This window comes from Oenanthe melanoleuca, chromosome 4 (assembly GCF_029582105.1).
Source record: "Oenanthe melanoleuca isolate GR-GAL-2019-014 chromosome 4, OMel1.0, whole genome shotgun sequence".
NCBI classification, from domain to species: Eukaryota; Metazoa; Chordata; class Aves; order Passeriformes; family Muscicapidae; genus Oenanthe; species Oenanthe melanoleuca.
Window position 1 is genome coordinate 19348462 of NC_079337.1, and position 15794 is coordinate 19364255.

Below are 15794 nucleotides of genomic sequence, written 5' to 3' on the forward strand. Positions count from 1 at the left end.
TCTCTGCTAATTAATGACTTTGCATATTTGCTTTCCCACTGAAGATGGGAGGTGAAGCTTATTCTATTCTGCCTTTTCTCCCCCACTTTCAGCATTTTTCCAGGTGTTTTTTCCTATGGACAGCTTTCAAACCTGTATGAAACTTTAGGAAAGAGTGACATATATGAAAAATAAAACTGAAATCATTGACAGGATCAGTTTGCTTTCACTGCTCAGTTATTTAATCCTATAAATCCTGGCATTATGGACTAGATTTGTTCAGTGAAAAAGAAATGCCACTTGATTTATTTTCACTGTAAGAGCTCACCATCCTCTGCATTATTGTGAAACTAAGCTCTTTTGGATAACAGATCTCCTAATTTTACCAGACAGTTAAAGATGATGTGATGCAGAGAAGTATAAAAGTGGCAAGGTACCAGTAACAGTTTTTTTGACTCTACAATAAATGTCACACTGGTGCTTAGACTATGTGGTTCAAGCTAATTGCTGACCTTTTATATGAAATAATTCAGCAAGAAGACATTCTGAACAAGTCATCTATAGGTGTGTCTCCTTTGTGTTAGCTGCCTTATGCTGTGTCTTCTGTTGCTTATGGCATTTCTGAACAGGGAAGCACAGTGAAACAGCTGAAAGATTACTCTTGATTTACTCTCTGATTAAACAAGTAAATTAGTTTTGGATTTTAAAAATGAGTACTGCATATTTTGACTAACTTTGTTTTCAAAGATTGGTGTTTCAAATGAGTGTCAGCTGAGTGAGGAAATGAGAAACATTATTATACTAAACAATCACTAGGGCATTGGCCTGCAGTTCATCAGTTTTAAGACATGAAGAAGGAATTTTTGTTAAGTGTAAAGAGTTATCATGCTGTAAAGTGCACTAAAAACTATTCCTTATGCTTGACCTCAGCCCATAAAAGCTGAGGTATGCACTGGCATCTTTTCCCACAGTTCACTCAAAAGGTTTTTGACTAGACCTACAGACATCCTATCTCCTTGACTGAGAATCCTCCTCCTCTGACTTCAGCCTTACAAGATTTTGCAAGTTATTATTAGTGACCCAAGTGTTGTCTTAACCCTGCTTTCCTTACTCATTAGTGAAGACCAACATCCAATCCATCACAGCATTTGCATGCCTGTAAGAATAACTCAGTGTCTTTAATTTCTTTGGATTTCCTAAAAGCACACTGAAGACATCTTCACCAGTGTCTGCACAGCTGACAGACTTTCCTGCTGTGCAGAGTAGGCTGTGATGAAGACTGAAGACTCAGACACAGAATTACCACAATTTCACATACATTGCATTTGAAAATGTGCTGGCCTAGATGACAGATGTTGCTATTCTTGTGTGGTTAATACAGGTTTGTCTGAGCTTTAGCTACATTATGAAAACCCTCAGGAGTGCTTATTTTCTTCTTTTTCTTGGCTGGGGGAAAGGTAACACTACAGAATGTTATAGAATTTGGTCTTACAACTTCAGTCATCTGCTCAGCTCACTCAAAGTTTCATTTATTAAGAAAAGGAGACAAGAAAAATTTCTGAAGTATTTCTGTCTTGCCCTGAAGGGGAGTGTAAGCAATCTTTTACAGGGTGTGACACACAATAGTTGATTCCAATATACACATCTTCAGTTAACTTCTTTAAACTAGGAAATGTAATTACTGCCTATACAGATAAAAGTAACTTCTATGATGTTTTTATAGGATGCCTTAAACTTCTCATTTTGGGTGAATTTCTGAGGTTAGGAGAAAAAACAATTCAGAGTCAGGAAGTAGAAACAATTCAAATTATCTATCTTTTAATGATTAATTTACATACAATACTGGGCTGTTGGATGCTGGCAGTATTGTTCTGTAATGCAACAGGAGCCTTCAGATGGGTGTTGACCACTGAAAAACTGGAAGAAAATGATGGTCATGGTGTGCCATATTAGTCTTGGACTTGACACTTGCCAGAGAGACTAAATTCTGAAACAAATCTTTCCTGAACAATAATGAAGTCAAATGATGTAAACTCCTTGTGACTAATACTGGAGGTATCCTCTGTGAAAATGGTCTGCAGAGAGGTAGAAAAACAAGTCTACTGTTAGTAGAACTCTGGACAGCTTTAGGTCTGCAAGTCCCACAGGTTTCTTGAACCTCTGGGATGAACTCATAATCTACATTTGGCTTTTAGCATCGACTTTTTTCCCTATTTGGCAGGAATAGCCAGGGAAGAAATCTTCATTTAATCAAGGACAAAATTCACCTATTCATTACATGGAATAAAACCACAGTGTGCATGAAGACACAGATGGAGATTTTCATAAAGTAATGAAATTTTATATAAGGTGTTTGAGTGTTTGTTGAGGCACAATATGTTAAGATAGTTTTCAAAAGATTTAAAAATAATCTTGCAGACCTTTAAAGCTATTTTGTGGTTTTAGAACTTTTGGCTTGATTCACTGTATCATAACTGATGTAATGAAAGAAAACAGAATAAGATGCTTTTAAAAATATACAGAATATCTGAAATATTTTTCAGTATTTAAACTGGTTTATAGCTGTAGAAATCCAGGCTTCTGGGCACAATTTGGATTTTAGTGTCTGCTACAATCTTTCAGTTTTATGGCATTACTGGAAATAATTTTTCCTTACTGCTGGATGCATTCCTTTCTTTCTTTCTTTCCAAAAAACTTGAATCTTTCACACTACTGGTTTTCTTTTTTCAAGTTACTCATTCAGCAGGTTTTCCTTTCTTTAAGTGAGACTAGATGATTATGAAACTTTTCTATTATTCATCTTGCTGAAAGGTCATTTTAGAACTATATTGGTCCTCACTGTTCAGTTACCATTCTTCATCCCATAGGGATTATCTTATATAACTACAACAGCCTTGTAAAATTTATGACAGTGTTGGCATATTCCAAGTAAGCCTGTTACCTCTGATTAATATTAGTGCTAGGTCTAGATTTAGGGCTAGCCAGATTGCATTTTAAGAGTTTGGCCTTAAGTGATGTAGTAACAACTGTCTCATTACCAGATTGCAGTTGCTGGTTATGCAAAATGCAAGCAAAAAAGCAGCAGTAATAATGCAGTAATAAATTCACATTTTTCTTGAGCTATTCTTTTACAAACTGCAGGCTGTGATTTAGCTAAACCTTGCACATGTTTAATTTTGGATGCCATGGCTGGTGCCATTGACTTCAGTGATCAAAGTAGGAAAGGCCCTACTGGTTTGCCAGGATGAAAGGACCTAAAAATACACAGTTGGCATTTACTCCAAAGCTCTCCTGTTGCTGAAAATTTTGTTGGAGGGTTTCAGAAATTTAGAAAACATTAGGGTGACCTAAATTAGTGTATAATTCTTCTATATTATGCACACTTCAGCTGTGAGATTTTAATGTAACTTCCTGTTTCTAACACTGGGATGTTGCCTGTGAATTTTAAGAGGTTCTGTTGACATTTTGTTAAAAAAACTAGGCTCTTTTTCTTGAATTTCTGACTAGCATTGCTCTTCTTCCTTTGCCCCCCTCCAGAAGTCATCCTCTGAACGCTGTCAGACTTTTCCAGCACGCTAAGTTTTTGGTTTTTGTCAACACACTGTCCTTTTATCATTTAGTGTTGTGATGCTGGTCCTCTGTGCTTTCACCTGTGCAGTAACCCCTCTGCATGTGCAATGCCAAATTATCCTCCTCTCACTCTTGTTGCTGGTCTTCTTTTGCTTCTTTTTGTGTGGCACAGTAGTAATGGGTTATGGTAAAGTGGTGCTGTATATTTATTTACAGCAGTACAGGAATGTGCATGCTTCATTAAAATTATGGGCTTCTCCTGAAAAATTTCAAGAGATCTAAGATAATTCCCTTTTTTAAAGATGTCAATGTCTAAGAATAAGTTTTTGACATTATACTGCACATAAAGCTGTGATAAATACTTCAATTTCTTGCTCAGTTTTACGAAACCACTCTGGTTTCTGTTTTTTGCTGGGATTTATTTGTGGCAGCTTAAAGGTTTGATGGAATGATATTATGAAACTGTCATGTACATGATCGAGGGTGAGAGCTATGTGTAGGAGCTTTATGACTGAGAAACTTGTAATGAGCAAATTAGATACACTTTGCATCTGGCACTTCACCAAGGCTTAGCAATTACCCATGTCATCCAAATGTATTTTCATTTAAATATAAAAGGTTTCTGTGGCATCAGTGACAGGATTCTAAACCAAGGCTTTATAAACAGTGTCCATTTAAACAAAGTCAGCTTCAGCAATGGTGTGTTACTAATGATCATCTTCATTTTTCAAGCCACACAGTAAAGATAAATCATATGAAAGGAGAGCCTTAACTACATGCACAAGGTACTAAAAGCACTTTCAAGGGCTATTGTTGATGAAAGTAGTGGAAGAAAAGCAGTAAGACTTAACATATCTTTCAATATACATGCAGGAGATGAAATTTCTGTTTTGTTCCAAAGTTACTATTAAAACTTCTGCAAGTTGGCAGAGCTGCACATGGATGCATAAGCACTGGCCACAACCTCAGTGGTGACCTCAAAGGTGTGCAGGGGTGCTGGCCATGGCATCATGCCAGGCTGTGCCTTGTCTAATCACACAAGCTTTATGGTTCTGTAAGCCTTGGAACAGACTGGGATTTATGTACAGATATTGTCCTGACAAGGAGAACTTCATGGTCATAAGCTGCCTTAAAAAGACACTGATTTCAAGATACACTCCTGTAGCTCTTAGTGTTAATGCAGTTATGCTGTGGTTTACATTTGACTTGGGCAAGACTCCCAGTCATGCCATCCAATGTATTGATGGAAGGCAGGACATTTATCTGTGTTTGTGCTGCCTGCCCACAGTGTACACAGTTGTTTGTACTGATCTTGCCATCTTCATTTCAATTTCTCCTAGTTTTCCATTTCCAAAAACTTCCCTGAGTTTTCTTGTTTCCATCTCTTAACAGCCCAGCTCCTCAGCGAGTTTACAGAGATGGAATTCTGTTTTATGCTTTTTGATTTTTAAACTTTGAACTTTTATTTATTGCAGGGCAGGATTGTGGGTTCCTGCCACCAGTGATGTCTCATGCATACTGCCATACTGTGCATAATTATTAAATATGAATTGGAATACCCAATACCTGACCACTGACAGAAATTTTTAGACTCAGTGTTAATATTTATTCTTCATCCCTCTGTGAGTGCCTATGCAATCTTAAGGCTCTTCTGTGAATTCTGTGACAGATTCACACTTTATTCAATTTGAAGAATTTGCTTTATAGAAAACATTTTTGCAGAATTTTTTGACATCCACATTTCCTGGGAATGAAATTCTATAATCATAGCTGGATGTGCCCTGTAAAAGGAGATGAAACAAAAGTGCTTCCTCCTCCTTCTCTCCTCCCCCATTTTTCCACCTGTTCGCAAAAAGCTGTAATTTTTAGTTTTTTTGTTTGGTTGGTTTTTTTTTTCATATGAGCATCATAATTACCCTTCTGTGGCTGATCTGGGCCTGCAGCATCTGTAAAGCTGGCAGCAGGATGGTATTTCCAGGCAGGAGGGGTGGGGAGCCATGCATGGCTTTGTGTGAGCAGCTGAGAACTCCGTGCCGCGGTGTACATTGACACCGACCTGTGCCACGGGCAAGGAAAGCACTGAGCAAGTGTGGGGACAGTATTTATAGACAAACTCGCAGCAGTCCTGGAGAGAGACACACAGAGGGAGTGTGAGAAAAATCCTGGCTGAACTGAGGGCAATTTTATTTCAGGTTTCTGTTATTTAAGCAACAAATAAAACCCCTGCGAGTCCATCTCCTCTTTGAATCGTAGCCGTTCTGCTTCACATTAAGACCAGGTGGAAGCTACAGATTTAAAAGAAGACATTTGAGGGTAAGTAATTGATTTGGTGTCACTTTGGCCAGCTCACTGCCCTTCCAGGGCTCTGCCTCAAGAGCTTGGTGCTGTGGCTGCAGCGTGGTGCTGCCTTTGTGTAAAGATGTTCTGCATGTGGGCAGTTTGTATACAGTTACACAGGAGTGCTGTGTAGTTTCTTCATTTAGCAACGTGCTTGAAAAGGTCGGTCAGCACCAGAAAAGAAACACACACACACTCTGTTTCCACCACTGAGAATAGTGTGGGTCATTTAAAACAGTCTCATTGTAATGTCTAGGTTGTGGCTTACAGCATCTGTTTCTTGGTGGATAGCTGTTTGTATTTCCATGGCAAGACTGCTGCCCTATGTGCACTGCTTTCAGCAGCAGAAAACAAGAAAAAAAAAGTTTGACTGAATCTTTTGCTCTATTAGCAAGCAGAGTCAATTCTCAGTCTTTCTCTGAAGAGTGGGACAGTAGTTAATGGATGTTCTTACATACTTCAGTTTAAAAAATGAATAATTTTTTAAAAGGTGGGGAGTTGAGTGGGTTATTAGGAGAGAAAAATTCCCCTTCCTTTGTGAATTGGTTAAGGTGACATAGAACACACACCCCTGCAGGATATTCCCTGATAACAGAGGGGAAATGACTGTTTACAGCAAACTGTTATAACCAAAGTGAAAGAGAGATTCTTCCTCTCCTACCTTCACACAAGCAGCTCCCCACAGCTTTTGAAAAATGAACCTTTTTCCATTACTCACAGTATCTTTTTCAACAGCCTCCTCAATACATACAGGCTGCTGAGTTCATTAGTCTTCTTTGTTTGCATATTCTAGGGTGTAATTTTAAAAGCCAGGTTACCTAAAAAGGGGATAATTCTTCTAAAACTCTCTCCTGGCAGCAACATGTGAAATCTGTACAATTCAACATTGATGTTTACTATGGTTAGTTCAGAGAAGATTAATGTGTTGCTTAAAGAACACAGCATTTCCCTGAATGAAATTTATCAGTTGACAGCCCTCGAATTACTTCTTTAAGTTAAGAAAATATAGACTTTGGCACTGGTTGGAGGTTTTTGGGGGTGAGTGGGAGGGTGGCTTGCAACTTCAGAGGGTGTTAGACACATACTGAATACGTGTTGAAAACAAAAGTCTGTTGAAATAACTTCAAGCTTGAGGCTCAGACTAACAAATAAAAGGAAATGCAAGACAGAGCTCACGTTAGATCCTTAGCTGTACTTGTTAACACCAATGTTTTGCACGCATGGGGTCCATAACACAAGCACCTATCCAGCCCTTGGCAAGTAAATGACAACAACAGTGGTGTTTTCCAGGTAAGTAAAGCAGTCTATACAAGAACCTGTAGAAAACCATGTCTGTATTTAAAGATCTCCTTATTTAGTTCACATTTTGGTCAGACACTGATATCACTAGAAACATTAAAAAAAATTACATTGGGAAATGCAACAGGGGAGACAGAAATGTACATCAAATGGACAATTAACACTAATAAAACTAATCTGCTGGGAAATCCTCTCATTACAGAGCTATTCCGGTACATGGACATTGAAAAAAAATAAAAAATATAAAGAATCAGCTGCTTTATAACTAGTGAATTTCATAGAGGACAGCACTGTCACATCTCTTGGAGGTTTATAAATAACTGATAAATGCAAGATGAAACCTCCTATTTTTTTCCTCTTCCTTACCCAAATTTATCTGTGCTTCTGTTTGAAGATTATATGGATGTTCTTTGTCTAGTACCTTGGCCAAAATGCAACTAATAAGGAATAAGAGAAAATAAAGTTATTGAAAAGTAACTTGGCATAGTGTATTTGGACACAGCAGATTATTAGGTATCTGTCCACATCCTCAGAGTTTCAGTGTTGTGACTGTACATCCCCAGATGATCACAGCACGGACAGGTTTTACTATTATTGTATTTTATTGCTACTCTTACTTTTGCTACTATAGGCATAGAATTGATGCCTCATTGCTGAACCTGTGTGATCTTTACAGAGCCTAAACTGTTCTCCAGTAGCTGAGGTACTCTGTGTGCACACCATTACCCTGGGTAAATGTGTCTACAGGTGAAAAAAGGTCTCTCATTTAAAACCAGGGACCATAAACTGCAAGGGTGAACAGTATTGCAGACCACCTAATTCAGCATGGTATCCATTTGACCTTACAGTGAGATAGGTTGTTTGTTTGCCCATATAATTAAGTAAAATACTCTGTATTTTGCAAATCCAAGGGACATTCAAGAGAAGATGTGGAGAAGGTGTCAGGACTATAGATATTGCTGCTCCAGGGAAGGGAATAGCCCCTGAGCTGAATTTGACCTTTTCATGAGGATCTCTATATAACCCTGTATGAGCTCTGTAGGTATTTTTTGTTCTTTGTGATGGAGTTTTCTTGACCCTTCCTAAGCCCCACAGAGAGATGCTTTAATGGCATGTTAACCTACTGATCAGTGAACTCTGTGCTAATGGGTCATGCTGGAGGCAGAGATTTTCTCTCTGATTGCTGGGATTATGCATGGAAAGTCCAATTACCTGCTGGGGCTGGGGTGAGAAAAGTCACACACTGCCTCTTTAGCATTGTGTCTGCAGGAGCTGTAACAGCATTGGGTGTTGCAGGGGGAATCTTGGGGCTTTTTGACTGTAGTGGACAGTAGAGTGAACACTTTTTATTATGTGACTTCCCCCATTAGTAATTGGAGAAGAAGCATAGACATAAAAAAACATTAGTGGCCATGGCTGTGTTTGTTCATAAGCACGTTGTGTTTGGGGTTGGAAGTGGCTTACCTTTGGTTTTTTGAATATCAAAAGTCAGCCTGCCCCTTTTTAAGTCATTCTGGATCTTGAAACTCATTGTACAATTTCAGCTTTAGGAAATGCATTTCCAGGGATGGTATAAAGCAGGATCCTTTCTCTCACATCATGCTGCCTTGCTATTTACCTTGCTCTCATGCTCTGTTTGAGGAGTCCCCATCAGAACTTGGTCACCATGTTGACACAAAAGCTCTGCTTTCATAGGGGAAATGACATTATGTCATAGTCAAAAAAAAAAAAAAGTGTGAAAAAAGTAAGTCTTTTTCTCAAAAAGAAAAAAAAAAAAAGGCATGCATATGTACATGTAAAGGTAGCTTCATAAAAATAGGTGCATGTCTTGGTTGAAGTCCCTACACTGAACAAATGACATCCTTCAGGGGTTTGGTGATTTATCAGGGTGGGGAGAGGGCTGAGCATGATTTCTGACATTATTGCTAATGATTATGTGCCAGTATGGGAGCTTAATTTGTATCATATCAATTTTAAAGAAAATGTATGTTGGAAAACTGTCTTGGATCTGGGAATGCTGTTATAGTCTGGACCAGATTATACCAGAAAGATTATAACACAAAGATCCTTACATTAACAAGCCAATACCTGATGCAATCAGCACATATGTGGGTTGTGAAGGGTTCAAGTCTAATCTCATGAGTCTATCTGATTCAGGTCAGGGATGTGGGGCTTTATTTCCTATGCTGTACTTGAGCACTTCAAGCCTCTCCACCATGGCTATTTCTCTTTGTATGTATCCTGAGATTCTTATTGAACTGGGAACTCTGACCTGGATCTCTCATATTGGAAGTGACACTTCTAATGTCTGGGCTATTGACTTATTCTGTGTTTTGTGATCTGTCTCAAGAAATACTAATTTCCATGTGAAAATTCTACAATTCATAGCAGGGTATTGGGTATTCTTTCTTTCCCTCAATGTTTTTTGAGGAAATCCTTTTGAAATGTCTTGGTTTCAAGAGATTGAAGAGTAAAACCTATATTTGGGGTTGGGATGGGGTTTTTGTTTGTTTGTTTTTCTTGGGTTTGTTTGGTTGGGGTTTTTTTTGTTTGTTTTAAAATATTCCTTTCCATTCAGAAATCATCTGGGGCAAACTCTTTCCTAGCAATAAACATGGAAGTATTTGTTTCCATCTTCAAGCTAGATGCTCTGCACTGTGTTGTCCTTTTTTAAATACCTGTGCTCCCATGCAGAAATGGGAAAAACAGCATAAATTTACTTTTATGCCAGTGTTGCCTCAGTTGTGATACTTTTTAGTGTCAGAAGAGTGGCACCTTCAAGTCTTTCATTACCATAGCTTGAAGATGATGACTTTGGGTGCTCTTCAGGTTTTGCAATAAACTTGAGAGCAAATTAAAAAAAAATAAAAAATGTGCTTATGCAACCAAGCTTTGGGAGTCAGTGCTCTTTCCCTCTTTAAGAGACCTTCTCTTTGGCTCCCATGTCTCACACAGGTGATTTGGCATTCTCTATTCCTTACCACCTTTAAATTTATGAATAGCCATGTTAATTTCCTAATGTGAAAAACCTTCCTAATCAGAACTTTTGAACCCTGCCTGCAGGTGCCCTGTACAGTGATGTTACTGGCACAGTGCCATGAATTTTTAAAAACTGAGCTGGCATCGGAATTTAGTTTTGGATGGGTAATGAGTATTGGATTTTTCAGTTTGATTTGTGTTTGCAAATCACAAGTGCTGCTTTGTATTGAATTTCACCTATCACTGAGAAGAACTTGGTTAAAGTAGTTACATCAACAATGTTATGTGTGGACACCATGAGAATATTTAACATCCAAGGGGAGCACTACTTAGCCTGAGGGCAGGTGCACATTCAATATCATGTACATTTACAGAACACTGTATTTGTGGGCACTAACTCCCTTGATCACTGACCTTTATCTTTTTCCCTGCACAGAGGAAGTCCATTCTTATTTGAGCAAGTCTTAGTTGCTTAACTGGTGCTCATTTAGGCAAACCAAGAATGCAGAGAATTATGTGTGGTTGCTCGTTAATACTGGTTCAGAAACAGCATTTGCAGTGTGAACAGTCCTTTCAAGTTTATCCTAGTCTTTGACATTATGTGTGAGTACTTAGAACATAAGAAAACTGAAGTTTTCATGTCATTTAAAAAAATTTTTTTTGTACTGCTGCTGCTTCTATAGTTTTGAAGTTTTTAATATTTATGTGAAAAAAATATAATGCCATTGCTGTGATTCATAGTTAAGACTACTGAATACTAGTAGTCCCAGACACATCTTGATATCTGATCTACACTGCTATTCTCATATTTTAGGAGTTACAAATGCACAGAACCTCCTTTACTATACAGAAAGAAGGATTTGGGAAAAGAGCTGGAGCTTTAAATATGCTTTTTAGTTAAGATAATGTCTTTCATGTTGGAAAACAGAGGCAGATTTTAACATGGATGACCTTAACAAAATAACAGTGCTTCAGAGAGTGGCCAAGAAGAGGAAGGACCAGGCAACTACTGTGTTCTAAAGTGCTAATTGAAAGTCTTCAGCCTGTTGTTCTTGTGTCAAACTGGCACTCAAGAACGAGTTTCTTGCAGCAGAGAACAAAATACTCTGATTTTCCTTTATCTTTGTGGCTTACATTGTCACTTGGCCCACAGGCTATATGTTTGAAATCTCTCACTTAAGGTCAGAACACCCCTTACTTAAACTTTGCACTATGTGCCAGGGCACTGAAGTGGGACCGTGGTTTCTATAAAAATTGAAATAAGCCAGTGAATCGTAGTTATTTACTGTATTTCATCCCACCTGAGAAAGCATAAGTATAAAGTGTGATTTTTAATTAACAAGCACATTGTCCCAGTGCTTTGACTTGGAAAATTACATATCAGTATCTAGAGTTCAGCAGACCATTCATTTCTCCCTTCAAGCAATAAATAGTATCCTTCAACTTCCCAGGAATGTTTTTCTGCTTACTTTTAGCAGCATAAGCACATATGAAGTATGAATGATGAAGGTAAAATAAATGAAGAGTGATAATTGAACAAAACTATGCCATTTGCAAAGCAAAACAAAAACCCCAACTCTTTCCAACACCACACCTCCTTCATTTCATCACTACAATGGCTCATGATGACATCCACCACGAGTTTTGCCTACTACCCTTGAAATGCATCTTTGTGCTTATTGTCAGGACCTTGCTGGCAAATTGAGCTTGACAATGAGCTGGTGAAGGCAGGGGGAAGCAGGGTGACCTGGGACGCACAGTTCTGCTAAAACCTTTCAAGGTCCGCAGAGTGCCTTTTCCTTTCCAGCCAGAATCGAATTACCAACTGGGCAGCTCGTTCACTCAGCTAATCATTAACGTGGCACCCGTGAATTATGGAGCTTGTAACCCTTCCTCATGCTAATTAATTTTTTGTGTGTGTTAAAATACTCTATCTGCTGGTGCTGTGCGAGCCTTTAGCGGGGCTGAGCGCGCTGAGCCTGGTCTGAGTGTCCAGAGCTGGGCTTGTCCAGCTGGTGCCCGGATCCCACTGCTCCCTGGGCTCAGAGAAGCCAATCCTGCTGGCACCTGCTCCTGGCCAGAAATCCTGGGAGCAGTCTGTGCTGGGTGCAGCTCATTTCACCCTTGTCAGCTGCCCCGGGGTCCTGGTGCCTGCACAGGTGAGTGTGCGAGGTGAGGTTCTATGCTGTGCCCTTCACTTGGGATGAGTTTCTCTTAGTAGAATAACTCCTTCCTCCTTGTGCTGAAAAGTGCAGGTCTTGTAAGTCTGATGCATGTGTAGTGTTGTAGTTCTGGTTGCTTCAGTGGATCTGTGGCCTTCAGCTGTCTGGTGCCAGTAAGAGTGAGGCCAGCTTAAATTCCAGCTGAAGTTGGTCTCTCTATTCCTTCTTCACACTGCTTGTCTCCTCCACTCCTCGTGCACAAGGTCACCATGGGTTTGAGGGAAGCTTTTACATCATGTTTTCTCAGCATAACAGAATGAATTTGAAAGGGTTATTCTTGCATGTATGGTATAATGATTTTGCTTTACTTTGTACTAGTTAGAAAAAAAGATGTTTCTTATTTCCTTATAGTAGCACAGGCATTAAATGGCAGGTGCTGACTCAATTTCTGAAGCTACTGAGAGCAGCTGTGCATCTTTCACATGGCAAAGAGTTTTTGTGAAGCCCTTTTCAACATTTTGAGGGAAGGAAATCTCATACCTGCTTGATGTGACTGGAAAAGGGATTCTATTTCAAACACAGACACTTCTGCAGTTTTAACAAGTCCAGCTAGGATGGTGTGCAACAGGGGATTTGTTTATAAAGTGCATATATGGTCAGAAAATAACTCTGCACAAATGCACATCTTTCTTCAGAGATCCAAAATCTCTCTTCCAAAATACTTCTGCTTTCCATAGTGCAAAAAAAAAAGGTGATGACTTTTTACTCTTATCCGCTCTATAGCGGTATGAGAAAATGACCTGGGTTTTACTCTGATTTGTTGATTGTCAACAGAAGTGTTAATTGGCTTTCTAATGTGAGACAGAGAGCATGCAGTATGATTTCAGATGTGGTTTGTAAAGCAGGGTGTTGGAAGAACAACTTTTTGTTGTTCTGTTTGGTTTAAACTTGTAGCTTTGTAAGAGAAATAGTGATTTTTTTCATAGCACCCCTTCTGTCAAACCACTTCTCATCCTATAGTTGCACAACCAGGTCTTCTCTCATGGAGTCTCTCTGGCAGTTACCAGCATCCTTAATTTTTCTACCCTCAGAGCCCTTTAGAATAAAGTAATATCTGACACTTAAATTGCAATTTGCATCCTGAGAAGATTTTGAAAGTCTGCATTAATGCCTCTTCCCTCAGGCAAAGAGCAACGTGCATGTTTTTCAGATGAAAGCTAAGAGTGTGCTAAGTTACTTATTCGAAGTATGCAAGGAATTGGTAGCATTTAATATCAGAGTAAGTGACTTGAGCATGTAATTAACTTTCAGCTCTATGGAAATGAATGATTGGCACTTAATTATAAGAAAAAAACATGAACTGGAGTGTCATTACTCTGTAGCACATGCTGGGGAGGAGGAACTGACTCTTGGTTCTGAGGCTGGGCTGCACATTTAGGAGATGTCTCAATAATATAACATTGAAATAAGCACTATTTGCCATGAGACATCTGCCTGGCTCTTACCCAGATGAATTAAAAACTGCTCTTTTCTTCAGTGCAGGTTTTCCATGAAATGCAGGGCATTATTTAAGTGACAAGTTTGCTTTTAGCAGAGAGTCCACTGAAGGCACCTGTAAAACTAACAGCAAGACAGCAAATCAAGGGATAAGTGGTCATGATGCAGTTCAGTGTGAAGAAGCCATGAAACCCTTGGCTGATTTCCATGAAAAGTAATTTAATGGTTCAAAATGATGCAAGACATATAATGTCTTCGGTTTTTTAACAGGCTTTTTCTTATTCAAGGTAGTTAGAAAGATGAATGTTTTTTTTTTAAAAAAAAAGCTCTGTTTACGTTTAAAATGATGAATGAATTGAGAATGCAATTCAAATCAGGCTTGATAGCAAATCGTGATATGGATATGGTTTTGAGAAGCTTCTCTAAATAATCCTGATGATGATGGGTGTGAATAATGCAGTTCATTAATGGCAAAAAAGGGGAGATTTTAGTATTAGCTAAATTTGTTAAACTGTGCTTGGAGTTTATCTACAAACTATTGTTAGCCTGTATGCCCAGCTAGAGAATACTGTATGCATAGTCACAGTATATTGAAAAAACTCAAGATCTAAACATGAGAGCTGTTTTATGCCTTCTTCTAAACTGAAGCAAGCCACAGTGAAAAAATACAAATCCTTCTGCAAAGGAAAAGAAAAAAACTGTAATGAGACTAATCAAGTTAGTTAATCTAAGTAATAATGAATGTCAGTATCAGTGAAAGTTCATGATTATTAAAAAATAAATAAATATACTCAAGTACATGCTGTGTGAAAATATTATCTGGTGAATTCTCTCACAGTTACTTTTCTCTTTGTCAAGGGAGATTCTACTCCATAGGAAAGGAGATACTATAGAAATCATGCTGTTTGGGGGATTTTGGTACCATTGGTCATGGAGGAGGATATTATTCCATATTTGTATGACTGGTAATATTTGAGGCCCCGGTGGCTAGCTTTAAATACTGAGTTGCACAGGTCCTCAAACGATTTGTGAGGAACACTTACATTTCAATTGATGACAGTATCATGCTTGCCTTATTTATTTGCCCTGTCATCTCCCTGCTTTTGGAACTATCACCTCTAATTGTTCTGAATAATTGCAGCAACACCTGCTGGCAAACCCAGAGCTGATATAGCAGAAGCTTTCCCCCTGTTGACGTCAGCCAGCAAACCATTTGTGTCTTTAGCAGATGTTTTTCATCTCTTTTTCACATGGGATTCACTTAGATCTATTCTCTTCCTCCAGTAAAGCCAGCCACCTCTTTCAGGCTGTTTACCATCAGAAATGACATTGACTGGGTTACTGGCACCAAACTTACACGGATTTTACTTAGCCACAATGTTGATGTATTTTGTGTTTTATGAATTGACTTCTTCTACCCTCTTCTGTTTTTCAGAAGTTTCACATTGCATATTTTTAGCCTTTTTATTTAATCAGAAAAGTCCTCTACATTGCCTGCCTTTAGATTGTAGGTCAATCTGATGGTGTTGGCTGTTTTCAGGTCTTATTCTATTACCATCTTGAAACAGTGACTTTTGCTTCCACTTACTTTTAATACCTAAAGTGCTTTGTTCTGTACTTGTTTACAGTCTGTATAATTTTACAAATTTCTAATTGCTTCCTCACTATTCCTTTCAGAGTTGCTTTTTTTTTGTTAATTTAATTTTATACTGTATTCCACAAAGGCTTTGGTTCTCATTGAAAAGCAAAATAAAACCAAAAAATGATTACCAAAAAATGAAGTATACCCAGATGAATGGCACTACAATGGAAAACAGTAACATCACCCCACCACCCCCCAAATAAACATTGCTCATACTATGTACTTTAAACCTTTCTGTTCTTGGGATGATGTGTCATCTAAGTAGGAAGAAATAATATCAGTTTCTTTGACATGATAGATCTGAATAAGTTAAAAAATTCACTTTATAA